Here is a 15,337-nt window from a genome sequence, read left to right on the forward strand (position 1 = left end):
AGGCCTGCTTTTTACAAGGTAAGTGATGAATTCATTAAAATTAAACATTTTTTCCACAGGTTTATTATTTTTAAATACTTTAAAGAAAGGCAAGTTTATTTTTAGCCCTGTTAGAAAATAAAATTATTTTTTTCAAAAATTTAAATTATTGTTTAAAATAGTTATTTCATGTAATTTATAGTTTATTTTAAAAATGTGATTTAAAAAAAAATTTATTTGAAGATTTAGTGATGTTTTGGGGCCGTAGTATTTATAAGTTGACAGCCCTTCCCGTCAAACTTATGAATGAAGCATTTCTCTGCTCTGATTGGCTCTCCATGGCCCACGTGATCCCAGGGGACGCATCGAACTAACTGCGCCCCTGGGATATGCAAGCACTGCGCACCGGCAGTTAGAGGAGGCCCAGGATCGGAATCCCACGTGGGCCCACAGCTCAATGGCCGGCGCGCAAGGCAAGTGCAGGTCGGGGGCTTACACCTGCGGGAAGCCTCCGACCCGAATTTCTGGGCCAATATGTTTTAGAACAGACGAGGGAACAGGCCGTGCTGGATTTGGTGACGAGTAACGACAATTAGGTAAGAATTAGTAAACAATGTGATGGTACTGGAGCATTGTGCAAATAGTGATCATATTATGACTGCATTTGATATTAGGTTTGAGAAGGAGGTTTGAGAAGGAGATGGGAGAGTCACAACTAACGTTCCCGCAGGCCGCTCACCGGCTTTTACATGGGAGAAACCGCACACGCGTGAAAATTTGAATGGGCCGCACAGCCAGTTAAAGGGGCCGCGCACCAAAAAGAAAATTACAGGGAAGATTGGTCACAACTCAAGGCTTTAAATTTAAGCAAGGCAAACTTTGAAGGGATGAGAAATAAATTGACCACAATAACCTAGTACCAAACTGTTAAATGGGTAAACCCATGAATGATGGGAACTACTCGGTATGACACAAACACAGTGCATATCCCTAAAAAGCAGAGGATTTTCTGCAGTGAAGCCGCCACGGTCAACAAACGTGGCGAGAGACAGAAAAAGCTTTACACAAATGCAAGTAAAAATGGAAATCCAGCAAACTGCGAGAACTGGAAAAAGCAACAGAGGGATACAAAGAAAGTAACGGAGGGGCAAAGAGAACATGGAAAAAAACTTGCAAAGATACCAAAGTTAACAGCAACATTTTTTATAAATATACTGAGAGTGTGGTAAAGGGGCTCATTAAAGATGGATGTCAGCAAGACTATAATGGATAATAAGGAAATGGCAGACTTGTTAAATGAATACTTTGTATGTTTCTGCAGTGGAGGAGGAGGTATTCCAAAACTGCATTCCAAAACCTCCTTTATCTAATTTTAATACCACCCCAATAAATTTTATAAACTGGTTTTTCAGTGATGGCCAATATAAAGAGGATTCGTGTTGCACAATAGTGGCTTTGTATGGTTCAAAATATGTGGAGAAGTGGCTAGTGCTGAGTAAAGGTTTCTTTGAAGGGGTGAACTAAACGAGGTGGTGCTGGCCCGGATTTTGTGGTGGTCATTACCCCTCTGAAACTGACCGCACGCGCAGCTAAACGCGGAATCCTGACGTTGCGGTCAGTCATTCACAACTCCACCACAGGCTACGCTGTGGACAACCCGCCCCCCGCCGCCTCCCCCCTCGGTGGAACTGACAAACTAATATCGGTTAAATATCCCGTTAAATGTTAAGCTTTGTTGGATTAGGTGTAACTGGGGTTTTAACAGCATATTGACTGCTAAACAAACGTTATGGCCATGAAAAACAAATGTTATATTTGTGGAATGTCAAATTTCTCCATTATGATCAAAATTATTGGAATTTTTTTATTTTTTATTTTTTTTAAAGTTTGTTCATATTTCAGATTCTATCTTAATCCCATGTGTATGTTCCAGTCTTTATTCCACTCTAACATTAAAAAAAGGCAGATTTATTTCCTGGTTTGCGGTCTGAGAATTCTTCAATGTGATTGGCTGCTTAGCCAGCTTGATGACATCCCTGCTGCTGTTCTCGCGAGTTCCCCTTTTGACCGTGCTACGATCAATTTCACGTCGAGGAAGCTAAAGTTTGACAGAGATCACAAGGTAGGCAACTTTCTTCGAGGTCAGCGGTGATTGCGGTTGCTTCACCACTGACCGCAAATTACGGGCCATTGTCTTAGACGGCCTTTTACGTCTTAATAAACGAACACTCTCATTCTCTTCATTTTCCTATTAGACGGGCCACTTTTTCAACAACAAAAAAAAACGTAGCTATTTGAGCATGGAGGGTTATTATTGAAGCAGTTGTTTCCCCATCACTGTTCTGTAAGAAAACTTGCAAACAACTCAAATTAACTTCGATGTTCCTTTGGTTTAGTTTCTCTCCCCCACCCCTCCCCAAACATCTAGTCTTTTCTTTTGCCCCAACACAGGTGGCAACACGAGGGAACTGATACGGTGGAGCTACTGAGCCCAGCAATATGATGGAGCTGGAGCGTGCCAGGCAATTTAGTGCTTCATGTTGAAGGAATCGAAACCACATGTAGAATGAATGCAAACGACACAGACAGTGCTATAAATGGGTGGAGTCAGCTGTCGACAGTCAGAATATAATGCGGAACTAATCATAATTCTCTGACTGTTTAATGTTGAAACCAGACTGACAGCGTCACTTTGCCTTTGAGCAGCAACAATGAACCCAAGATGTACAATAGCCATGGGTATTACACCAGAGGACAGTATTTATCCTACCCTCATTGCTACTTAATTTTTTTCTAATAATTCTGTAAAATTTCATGATTCTTCAGCATCCTTTAGAAATGTTAAAAGCCGATCAGTTTATGTACTCTGTCATAATCCTTTTCATCCTTTTTTGATCCCATTCAGCTGTAAAATTGTGGTTTGGGGGCATGAAAAGCAATCATACTGAACTAATACCTTACAATCCATCATCAACATTTATGTGTAATGCATAATCCAGTTAGTTCTTCAGGTGGGGCTTCAGACACATTAAATCTGCAGGAGTGTGGTACACAATCACTTCAGGAGAACCAGTTTGGAAACACCTGAATATCCAAACTAAAAAAGGAACCAGACCTCATTTCCCAGTCTCCAGATTCTGGCTCGGTTTGTATTTTCAGTCTTGTGTAGCCATTATCCACATCATTTTTTAAGAAAAAAACATGTGTATAGTGCCTGAAAACAAATTGGATGTTGAAAATGGTTTGCATGCTGACATAGTGTGTGTAATTCCGTGTCAGTTAAAACCAAGGACACAGGTGAAAGGAGGAGACAAAACTTTTACATCGTACCCGTACATTTAATTTTCATTCCATGTAGCCCCTTAGGCACACATCAGCCCCGATCTACCTTGTTGCTTCTGGTTCTTAATGCGCCTTCCCAGTAGCATTCTAAGCACATTGCCCCCAGACCACATACATGCCGACATCAGTAGTCATTCTCTACAAAACACTGGACACTATTTAAACACTGACCAGAGACCCGGCAGGAATTACCACAACAAACAAACAGAGATCCATTCCCACAGTCACTTCTGTGACTAATGAACAAGACAGTTTCCCAACACTTTACCGAACTACTGCTTCAGGCAGTTTATGGGATTTAGAACATTTTGTTCAACTAGTCCCATCAAAACTAAAAGCTTAGAGAGTCATAAAGGCCAATTAACAAACAGCAAACACTGTATCTAATGCACTTGTAATTGCTAACTGTGTGTACAGTTAATGCAAATAGTGCATAAATGCTGCACAAATATTGACATCATCAGGTAAAGCAAATACTGATATATTTGAAATGTCCCTGACCAAAATACATTATTAAATTTCTCCTCTGCCCCAATTTCCCCTCCCGAGAATGTTAACTTGATGGGATACAGTGCCACAGGCTTTGGCCATCGTCTGGTATCTCACTCAATGGCTATTATTCATACACGAACCTCGGCATCTCAGTTGAGTCACACACCATCCTGACTTGGAAATATATCGCCGTCCCTTCATTGTCGCTGGGTCAAAATCCTGGAACTCCCTCCCTCCCTAACAGCACTGTGGGAGTAGTTTCACTACGCGGACTGCAGCAGTTCAAGAAGGCGGCTCACCACCACCTTCTCAAGGGCAATTAGGGATGGGCAAGAAATGCTGGCTTTGCCAGCGCCGCCCACATCCCACGAATGAATAAAAAGTCTGATCTATGGACATGCACTGTCCAGCAGGGATCATGCAATAGTTAGCAGGAGCGGGCAATCTACTCAATTTCTTTTTCTCTTCCCTTGGCCAGAGACATAAAGACCAATTGTAGCACCCCAACTGCTCCTGGCGGAGATGGACTCATTCACCACAGTCCACAAACCCCAACCTAGAAGCTTTTATCCTATATGGTTCAGTACCACAATGTAGCTTTGCCTACTGGAACATTACAAGCTATTACAGTACTTCTTGAATTAGCTGCATTGCTCTTTCAAAATTTGATTGAGTTACGAATGACTAAAATGTAGCACACAACCAGAATATCACATGGAAAACACAAGAATATGGCAAGTAAAAAGAATTGCATTTACCTAGAGCCTTTCACGGCAACTGGACGTCCCAAAGTGCTTTACAGCTAATGAAGTACTTTTTGAAGTGTAGTCACTGTTGTAATGTCGGAGAAGCGGCAGCCAATTTGCGCACAGCAAGCTCCCACAAACAGCAATGTGATAATGACCAGATAATCGGTTTTAGTGATGTTGGTTGAGGAATAAATATTGGCCAGGACACTGGGGATAACTCCCCCGGCGGCTCTTCAAAATAGTGCCATGGGACCTTGAACGTCCACCCGAGAGAGCAGACGGGGCCTCGGTTTAACGTCTCATGCGAAAGACGGCACCTCCGACAGTGCGGCACTCCCTCAGCACTGCGCTGGAGTGTCAGCCTAGATTTTTGCGCTCAAGCCCCTGGAGCGGGACTTGAACCCACAACCTTCTGACTCAGGCGAGAGTGCTGCCCACTGAGTCAAGCAAGCCAAGTCTACACTACCTTCTTAGAATGATGTCACCCCCACCCAAAACCCCGGTGCTTGTACCCTGGTTGCAACACAGTAAAAGCAAAAGTAATTCCTCATCGTTGTAATTAGAATTTCACCAGAGTTCACGCAATAATTGCAACAGGATTTTCACTAACCAAAAGGCTACAGTGCAGTCCTGCAGAACATCCGATTAACTTGCCTGCAGTCTTGCTGTAATCAGTATATCATTTTCAACCATATGCATTTAAAAAAAATCAAAGCCATACATTGAGTAGTCTGCAATTGTCATTGCTGTGGTTAGTTACATGTGTAGAATCCCACCCCCATGTCTGTTCTGTTATTGATGTCAAATCTCTTTGTTGCTAGTTGCATTTAATGTTCACTTCTTATAGTAATAACCTATAATTTGCCAAGTGTTGAGAGCCTTGTTAAACACTGAAGCAATCACCATGATTTTACTTGGAAAAGCAGTAAAAATGAAGCCAATCCAGCTTCTCATTTCACACATAAAAGGTACAGTTTTCTTTTCTAATTCAAATGTGCAATGATTTCTCCAACTTTTCTTTTTGAATAGCGTTAGATAGGTGCCTTGTTATTTCAGGAAAGTGGGTTGGGCACTCATTATTGAGCTTTCAAAGATGCAAATCACATAAGCTCGCTTCCAAGCAGATGGAGGTGTAGCAAAGGAGGAATTTCCTTAATGAAGGTAATAACTTACATCATCAGCTTAGGTTTACACAAACTCATGGAACCACAGAGAAAGGAACAACAAAAAGCCCTCAATAGTTCTAATTTCCAATGCTGGCACTCCTGCCAATACAACTCTCCCATCTCTCCGTTACAACAGCGACTACACTCAAAAAGTACTTCATTGGCTGTAAAGGGTTTAGGATGCCCCGAGGTCATGAAAGTTGCTATATAAGAGCAAGTCTTTTTCCTTTTTATCACTGAAATGCCCCTGCCCGTAATCAGGTTTCTGCAGGGATCTGTGTTGGTGGCGATCAGGTATCTTAAGCTTGTGAAATATTTTATACATTTCCTGGCATCCAAAAGGCTTTGCAACCACCAATCACTTCACTTTAATGTGGGATCCAAGTTTGCTGATGATACAAAGCTAGGTGGGAAAGTAAGTTGTGAGGAGGATGCAAGGAGGCTGAAAAGGAATATAGGCAGGTTAAGTGAGTGGGCAAGAACATGGCAGATGGAATAAAATGTGGAGAAATGTGAAGTCATCCACTTTGGCAGGAAAAATGGAAAAGCAGAATATTTTTAAATAGCGAGAGATTGGGAAATTTTGGTATTCAAAAAGGGACCAGGGTGTCCTTGTATATAAACCACTGAAGGTTAACATGCAGGTAGGTACAGCACACAATTAGGAAAGCAAATGGTATGTTAGGCTTTATTACAAAAGGATTGGAGTATAAGAGTAAAGTTGTCTTACTGTGATTATATAGGGCCCTGGTGAGACCACACCTGGAGTATTGTGTGCAGTTTTGGTCTCCTTACCCAAGGAAGGATATACTTGCCATAGAGGGAGTGCAACGAAGGTTCACCAGACTAATTCCTGGGATGGGGGGATTGTCATATGAGGAGACTCAGCCTATATTCCCTAGAATTTAGCAAAATGAGAAGTGATCTCATTGAAACATAAAATTCTTACAAGACTTGACAGGGTAGATGCAGGGAGGATGTTTCCCCTCGCTGGGGAGTCTAGAACTAGAGTCACAGTCTCAGAATAAGAGGGCGGCCATTTAGGACTGAGATGAGGAGAAATTTCTTCACTCAAAGGGTTGTGAATCTTTGGAATTCTCTACCCCAGAGAGCGGAGGTCAAAGATCAGCCATGATCTTATTGAATGGTGGAGCAGGCTTGAAGAGCCAAATGGCCTACTCCTGCTCTCATTTCTTATGCAGGCTATCTTAATACAATAGACAATAGTAGAGGACTTGGGAGCCCACCAAAGCTTCACTGCCTCAAATCGATTAAAAAAAAGAAAACTGATTAAAATCTCCATCGCAAGACCTTTGTTTTTTTTTATATATACACACAATATTTTCAGAAGCTCGCTATTTTAATGAGTAGTCCTGAAAAATTATAGAATATATGTGTAGCTTGAAACTAAATGTTAGAACTTCAGGACAATTTGTCTTATGTTCTTATGTCCTAATTTCTGCATTCAAAGGCACACGTAGACTCTGGGTTTTTTGAAGGTTACAGCCCGGTTCTCTCTCATTCCTTGCCATTCTGAGTCTTCTGGAGTCTCATGTTGTAACCAACTGCTCCGGTGAAGGAGAGTGGAATATTCCATGAAGTTTTGTCATTTGCATTAAATGATCTCGTTTAGATTTCAAATTTCATTTGTGTAAATTATTCATGCAAATGGCTCTTTGCATCTGTCTAAATGATACAGTTGCTGTGTCTATAGCAGCACATAGATCATACTTACTGGGTATGTGCATCTAAATTTGCTGTGGGAGCAAATCAGTATGCACGCCTCACACATTCTTCTTTATATGCAAAACTCAGCAATTTAACAATCTCAGGCTAAAGAATACTTACACAAAGCAAATAAACAAAAGTTGCACCCTAACACGAGCAGATCATGAAAAGAGACAATTAGGAATATCCAAGACCCCAGAAGAGAAGCAGATTCGATATATATCTCTAGTTAGGTTCAGTTTTCACATTAACATTTTTTGCATCCCAGAAGTGCTGCTAGGCAATGAGACGAATTCCTCTGGCACGAAAGCCAATGAAGCCAGTGGCGTGGCTGCTGACTTGCATATGATTCGTAAATTAGCAAAAGGAAAATAATCCTTGCAACGTGCAGGTGTAAAAACAATGTTTTGCATTACCATACGGAAACCTGTTTTAGCGGTGCTGCAAATCAAAAATGATAAAACTGCTCTGAAGAGAGGGGGGGGGGGGGGGGAGAAAAAAAATCAGCAAACGTGCACAAAGGAATAAGATAAACTATCTGCAAATTGGGCACTAACCAGAATCAAAATTGGCAAGTGAGTAAAGGTTGTTGAAAAAAGAAATGCCATCAATCATCTCGCAGCAGAACTGCTTTGATGCAACCTGAACTTCTTTAGTTTTTCTTAATATTGGAAAAGGAAAAATACATTTTACTAAAGCACCGAGATATAATGAAATACAACAGAGTTTTAGCTCAGTATAGAATGCCGTTTCAAAGGATGTACAGTATCTGGTGCCCTCGTTTGGTAGCTCCTAACCTTGCTTCATCTACTTTCCTCCAAGCATTTGCTCTTTATTTATTACAGCAGCTACTTTGCTGGAGGCAATTACAAAAGAACACAAGATCAGACTGGCTCAGTGACGAGGCAGCAGCACGCTTGCCTCACACATCAATGGCCGCAGGTTGGATACCAGCAAGGCTGCCAATCCCATCTGACTTTCCTGAATATCCAGGAATAATGCTCACAAAGTACAGAGAGGATCTGGAGTTCCTTCCTGTGCTCATTAAGGTGAGAGATGTCAATGCAAGGAAATAAAACACTTGCCCAGTTTTAACTCTCAGCACCACTCATACGGCGCCTACCAGCTCCAGGGTAAAACGCACGCTAACTGCTCCAACATTGCGCCTTCCTAATCTCGAAGAGCAGCCCCGATTGAACCAGTGTGAATCTTTACTACTTCTTACACCAGACCTCCTTAAGGCTTCTCTGAATGAGATTGCCAATTTCTCTCTTCTTAGGCAGTCCCTCGGAACCGAGGATGACTTGCTTCCACGTTAAAAATGAGTTCGCAGGTGACTGATGAGTCCAATGCGGGACCTACAGTCTCTGTCACAGGTGGGGCAGACGGTGGTTGAAGGGGCGGGTGGGTGGGGTGCTTGGGTTGACGTGTGCTCCTTGCGCTGCCTGCGCTTGGCTTCCACTTGCTCCCGGCGAAGAGACTCGAGGTGTTCGGCGCCTTCCCGGATGCTTCTTCTCCACGTTGTGCAGTCTTGGGCCAGGGATTCCCAGGTGTCAGTGGGGATGTTGGACTTTTTCCAAGGAGGCTTTGACTGAGAACAGCTCTGAGCTGGCGGCTACAGATCCACAAACATTAGGTTTGCTTTGAGGGTATACCAGAATCATTTCACACAGGATTCCTACAGCAACAGAAAGGAGGAGCTTTCATCCCAACAATCAGGGCTGGATTTAAAGGTGAAAGTAAACCCAGCAAGTTTATTTTTGATTAAAAGTAGTTTCCTGTTTATACTGGAAAAAAGACACATAGATTAACAAAAACTCGTCAATTTTCTTACCTACATGGAGCTGTGACAAGTCAAGGTTCCCTCCCAGCTAGGATATCCCATGACAAACTGGGCAGGGAACACCCAATGTGTCCTGAAGCAGCTCCAATGGAAATAACAGGAGCTACAACTTCAGACAGACCCTCGAGATCCTAACTAGACCTGCAAGATCCTCACTCACCCTACGACCAGCCTGATACTGTACATACCTAGCAGTTACCATGGTTTTCCAGGTTGGGCAGCTCTGGATTAGCTTCCAGGCTAGTTGGAAGTAGCATCCCTATTGTTTTTGATGGATGGACAACTCCCCAGTTATGTCACACAACAGCCTAACAGGGATGGAGTTAACGAGAGCTAAGGGAAGATTTTCCATTCCAGCTGGACAGAAAGTGGCAGGCTCGGGGTGCGTAATTTCCCGACACACGCTACTGGCATGTCCTGGGGAACGGAAGTGGAAAAGCTCCCTTATAGCGCTTTTTTAAAAAAGGTTTTAGCTATGTATTTTTCACTATAAAATGGCAGGAATATTTTAAAATCAGTGAGACCCCAGGCTTACTCTTCTCTCCAAGTTATCTCCTGCTTCTGTTTCCTTCTTGCGTCTTGTTCTGCAGCTACATTTAAAGCCCTTTGTTTCCTGCCTTTTATCACTTCTGTAGTCCCAGTAATGCTGTTATTTCTTCCGTTTGTGTTCCCCTGTTTCTCTTACAATTATTTATTTTTTCTGTCTTCATTATTTACTTCTTTCTTTTCTATTCACTTCTCTGTTATTTATTGCCCAGGAAAGAAAGGTAAAATAAAAGAGAGACTATCTTTAACTTTCCATACTGGTTTTTGGTTGTTACTTTTCTGTCCCCTTACCTTCCAGTTAGTCATTTTTATTGATTGTTTGGCTTAAATGATGTTCTCCATTTAATTTTTTTTATTTCAGATGCATTCTACCATCTCAATTTATAGCTACCTCTCTTTCGAGTCTCAGGCTATTGACTGATGATCATTTCACCCCAGCAGTTCTCGTCCCTGTCTTTTGACATCACTGTTTCCATTCTTATTCTTTACATCCTCATTACACACAGCATCTGATGTTGCCATAGTTCCACTCTGACCACATGACACTGCCCTGCAATGAAGTTTACCAACACTCCTAACTCAGAAAAGGAGGAAGAAACACTGGGGGTCCCACTCAGATCATCGGTATCAGCAATAACTGTATGCTTTGCGCATTATGAAGTAGAAGCAGCATTTTATTTTGGAATTGTAGCTTAAATCAGAGGCATTAACACTAAACAAATCCTAGAAGCAAGATTTTCAATCATAATCCATTAAACAGAGGTGTCCATTTGTACCATAAACATGGCTAAAAACCGCAGGCTGTATCTCTCACTTGGGACTACAGGGGATCAGCAAGTAGCATTAATGTATTCTTCTTTCATCTATAATGGCTTACTTGGAGCTTAGCTGGGAACATCAGAGGAGCAGTGACTACAGTAATATTGATAAATTAAAGACGGGAGAGGCTTTGATGCACAGATATAGAGAAATGTTGGAGAATTGACATGAGAAAGATTGGCTATCAGACAAAATTCCTTTTCTGCTACCCAGGAATGCAAGAGATGCTTGAAGAGCCTCCTCAGATATGAGACCATCATTCAAGTCTTAGACAGACCTGGGCTTTATAGACAGAGCTAAGAATTCTTGTTAATGAATTTGGGGGAGGGGGGGAAAGCTTCTGGGAGCCAGCTTTAGCAATGGGTGCTCCATTTGAGGTCAGAAGAGCTGGCGAGAGCAAAAATATCAGGTGGTGAAGACCAAGGCTTGAAATGTCCTTGGACCTGCTCCACTACTGTAACTTCGCATGAAGTTCAGCAGAAACCCCATTTGCAGCGGCAGAGTGGAGCCAGCGCTGAGGAAAGTCCAAGACTGAGAGTCAAACCATTAAACAGTTGGACTGCCAGCAAATATGAAGAAATTGTGAAATAAGTCCAAGTGTCTACACAGAGAAACAATGGCCAGCATAAATACTGAGAGTTTAGTTATATTGAACTTCGTTTCACTCAAAGTCACACTTATCTTCTAAATACCACTAAACATTCTGAAGATGTTAAGGATGTCAAAAGCTAGTGAATTTTGTACTGAGGAGTAAAAGAGTGCTCCCTGCAAAAAGACAAGTATGCTGTACCTTATTCTTAACACTTCTCCCAATCAAGAGTTCCAAGTAATCAATCTCCATCCCAATTCATTTTATTCACTCATCATCCCTAAACTCCATCAGTAAATCTCATTTGTACAATGGACTCACTTTAACCAACCACAGCAATAATGGAGATGGCAATAGGAAGTCAATCAGGTGTTCTAAATTGAGCTGATTTGGATTAATTTGAAGTTCTGCCCAACTGCATCACTTTAAATGCAGTTGTCCCACCAAAAATTTCTACTCTGGGTCTAGTGTGGATCTGTAGGAGTCTTGCTAGATACGGTGGGCTATTTACATTCTACCTGTTGTAGTGGTGGGTGTGCACCATGAAGTGGGCTATTATCTGTTTTATCAGCATCCTTGTGATGTTACTGTAACAAAGTCTTCATGAAATTAGGTGGTATGCAACCAATGTCTGATAATGCAATGGTAGATGTTCTTGAAGTCTGGGGTAGGATATTGGACTGAGTTCCATAGCCCTCTTGTTAAGAATTTCTCAAGGCTTTGAAATTGAAATCTTACATTTGGAAAGGCTGAATTTGGACCATTGAAAATTGAAGACCATTTTTTCCCCCCAACACTCATTCCTATTATAATTAAAAACAGAAAATGCTGGAGAAACTCAGCAGGTCAGGCAGCATCTGTGAAGAGAGAAACAGAGTTAACGCTTCAGGTCGATAACCTTTCATCTAACGAAAGGTCATCGACCTGAAACGTTAACTCTGTTTCTCTCTTCACAGATGCTGCCTGACCTGCTGAGTTTCTCTAGCATTTTCTGTTTTTATTTCAGATTTCCAGCATCTGCAGTATTTTCTTTTCTTTTTGTACTCATTCCTATTACCTTGTCTTACGGAATATCATGATTGGAGAGTCAGGTCCCTGAATGCCCTAATGAAATCTTGAAAGTTGTTATGATATTAAAACTTAGGGGTAAGGAGAGACTTGACAATCTTTGGCTGCAACAATCAATTTTTTTTGGGGGGGGGGGGGGCGGGAAGGGGGGAGAAATGTGATTTCTGGAAGATGGTATTAAAGAGGCAGTGAATTTAAGAAAGTGTGGCCTAACTTCTCCTCGGTCTATCAGCAATGGCCAGTACTTATTTAGCCGTGAATCAGGATGGTCCTTCTTGAAATAAACCTTCCATGTGGATATGTACCTCCTACATACCTGCCAGGAGACTCAAGGTGGCAATGGGATGTAGCTAACAAACAAAATACAGAGAAATAAGATGGTTATAAAATGTTACAAGTATCCCAGCATCAAATTTCTATCAGATCACAGTTTTCACAAATTCTACAATAGATATTATTTTTGATACCAATATTGTGTCAGAAATACACCAACACTATTCTAAGCTTTGGAAGTTTCATGTAGCCCTATAACAAATGTTGCAAAATGTTTTAATTTCAATTGCACAGTAACAGTATTTATACAGGTGGTGTTTACTGTGTTGCAAGTACTGTTTAATAAAGAGGCTAACACTTGCCATATGTGGGAGGACAATCAAGCTATGTAATTTTTAGTAACTGTAATAATCACAATATAAAATCATTAACATTTCTATGAATTACCATTTCCATCCCATAGAATATAAAATGTCAGGCTCTAATCTTTCAATCTGGCACTCCTAAATTAAAAACATCTGCAAAAATAACAACACGCTTCATCTAGTGCATTACGTGATTACAAGACACTTCTAGTTTTATTTTGAATATTTACAGTGAACAAAAGGAGCATTTGACTGAAAACAAAAGTCAGGCTGTGAAAGAGCTTCCACTGTGCAACACAGGTCATCTGTTTACTGCGATTAAAGATTTGGTGACATAATCCTGCCTGCACAGAACACAACTGTGTAAATACAGTTAAACTGTGTATCCAGTATTTTATCCAAATATCATAATAAACACCAAGCGTAAAGTAGAACCTTTGCTGTAGAAACTGCCCTTTCCTAATTCTAGCCAATGTTCTGCATGACAATCAAAGGTGATTTTAATTGCTAAACAGGAGCTCGTGATACGAGAAGTAATGAACGAGGGTCACTTTTATTGTTTGTTAAGGCAAGATATGAGGGGAAAACATATAATTGGTGAACACTTTGATGCAATTGCAATAACTCAGCGTGTACTGTAGCTGTAATAGCACCTGTCAGAATGTTAATGCGCATTTCAACATGGGTTTGGCTCTCGACACCAAAAGGACCAGCATGATTTATTCTGGTCACCCAAAGAGATCTCCAGCCTCAAAATCACACTGCATCAAGATTATGGAATGAGACGAAATTTTTTTTAATTTTTTTTTAATTTTTTTAAAAAGGGCAAATAAGACACAAGAACACTCACGAAAGAACATTTTTTTTAATCTCCAGCTTTCAAAGTGTAAGGAGAATTAGCTCCAAGCAATGAAACGGTAACCTTGTACAAATAGATAACGGGATGAATCTATTTGCCATCACCCATTTCCTCCTAGCTTCTTGGAGGGGGGGGGGTGGAAAAGAGTGGAGAAGGTGGTCGATATCAATAAAGTGGAGCAACAGTGTAAACTGTTCAGGGTGCAGCACTCCGGGGGGAAAAGTATTATTATTTGGCTTTTGCAAAAAAAAAAGGGGGATTTGATCACATTTCTCTTTCTCTCCCTGCGCCTATTAAAACAAATATATGGGGAAAAAACGAGGGAGAAAAAATGTCGCGGTGTAAATGTGCATTGCTGCGGGTCTAAGCTAGTGTGAGCATGGATTTCGATCACTCGGGGCACAAGTAGCAATCGGTGTGTGTCTGAACTCTGGTTACCAGCCACAGAACAGCGACGCTGGAACACGCCTCTCCGGGCGGCTGGCTGATCTCCCCATCAAATCTGTCAGCCACCCCCGTTGCAGGAACAAGAAATTTGCTGATGACATTTAAATATTATTGCAGCAATATATGCGAATAGGATACGTGTCTCACACACACACAAACAGAACACATCCTCCTCCCAAAAAAATAAACAAAGTGAGACGTCAATGGAGCAGTTTGGGTTACAAAAAAAATCCAGACCAAAAAAAAAACCAAACACACACAAAATGCATCAACAAGACAGTGAGCAGCAGCACCGTTGCTCCAAACCCAAATAGAGAGAGGGAAGAGAGGGGAAAATAAACTTCGGGGAAAGTCAGGGCTGCCGTGACAGTTCACGGATTCGGTGCAGCTGCTATCGGAGGAGCCCCCAAAAAATGAAGAGTGAAAGAGAAAGGGAGAGGGTGGAAAGGGAAGAGGAAAAAAAAAGAGGACTTACTTGAGAAAGATGCTGAGAAGTGGAGAAGGAGGAGAGAGGAAAGGAGCGTCCGGTCCGCCCGCACTGTTGTAGTGGCGAAGGCTGGGCGGCTGATCCCCGGGACTGGCGAGCCGCTGATGGACAGCCGCCTGCTCCAATGGGGTGCGAGGGGCGGGGCTGATGGCCCGGGGCGGGGCGCTGATTGGACAAAGCTCTTGGGAGCAGTGTTTCCCGCCAACACCCTGAGGGGGACCAAGGGCATAAAAGAAGCACAATCTGTGCTGGTTGGTGGGTGGCTCGCTGGCTCCCAAAGCAGAGGATTGAATCGACTTTTTTTTTAAATATAAAAAAATATTCTAATAAATTTTAACCCCCTCGCGGTGAGCAGCTATTCAAACCTCAACACATAACTAGGACATTCACTTCCAATGTTTGCATTCATTGGCAGTGAAATGATACCTTTCATGTCTTGCTGGTGAAGTCCCAGTCAATCAATACAAGCTGTATTGTGTCTCACTTGGATCAATATGAGCACTGTATCCAGGGTGGAGCCCTGAACTAGCAGGAGGGATTGCCTTCCCCATCCCTGACGCAATGATCTTGGTTTGCCAGCCTCTT

General features: G+C 41.9%; 1 protein-coding gene across 8 annotated transcripts in view; it reads right to left on the reverse strand.

Annotated features, from left to right (window-relative positions):
- sema6d (semaphorin 6D) overlaps positions 1 to 14,833 on the reverse strand; it is a 257,838-nt gene extending 243,005 nt beyond the window's left edge. For 6 of the 8 annotated variants that reach the window (XM_085968622.1, XM_085968612.1, XM_085968621.1 and 3 more), the window contains exon 1: positions 14,741 to 14,833. The gene's annotated coding sequence lies outside the window, so the exon portion shown is untranslated. The remainder of the gene's footprint in view (positions 1 to 14,740) is intronic. The other 2 variants (XM_085968611.1, XM_085968614.1) reach the window with 2 other exon arrangements.
- Between the last annotated feature and the right edge of the window lie 504 nt (positions 14,834 to 15,337).

This window comes from Somniosus microcephalus, chromosome 27 (genome assembly GCF_052327205.1).
Source record: "Somniosus microcephalus isolate GS21.2 chromosome 27, FLI_Smic_1.0, whole genome shotgun sequence".
In the NCBI taxonomy this organism is placed as follows: domain Eukaryota; kingdom Metazoa; phylum Chordata; class Chondrichthyes; order Squaliformes; family Somniosidae; genus Somniosus; species Somniosus microcephalus.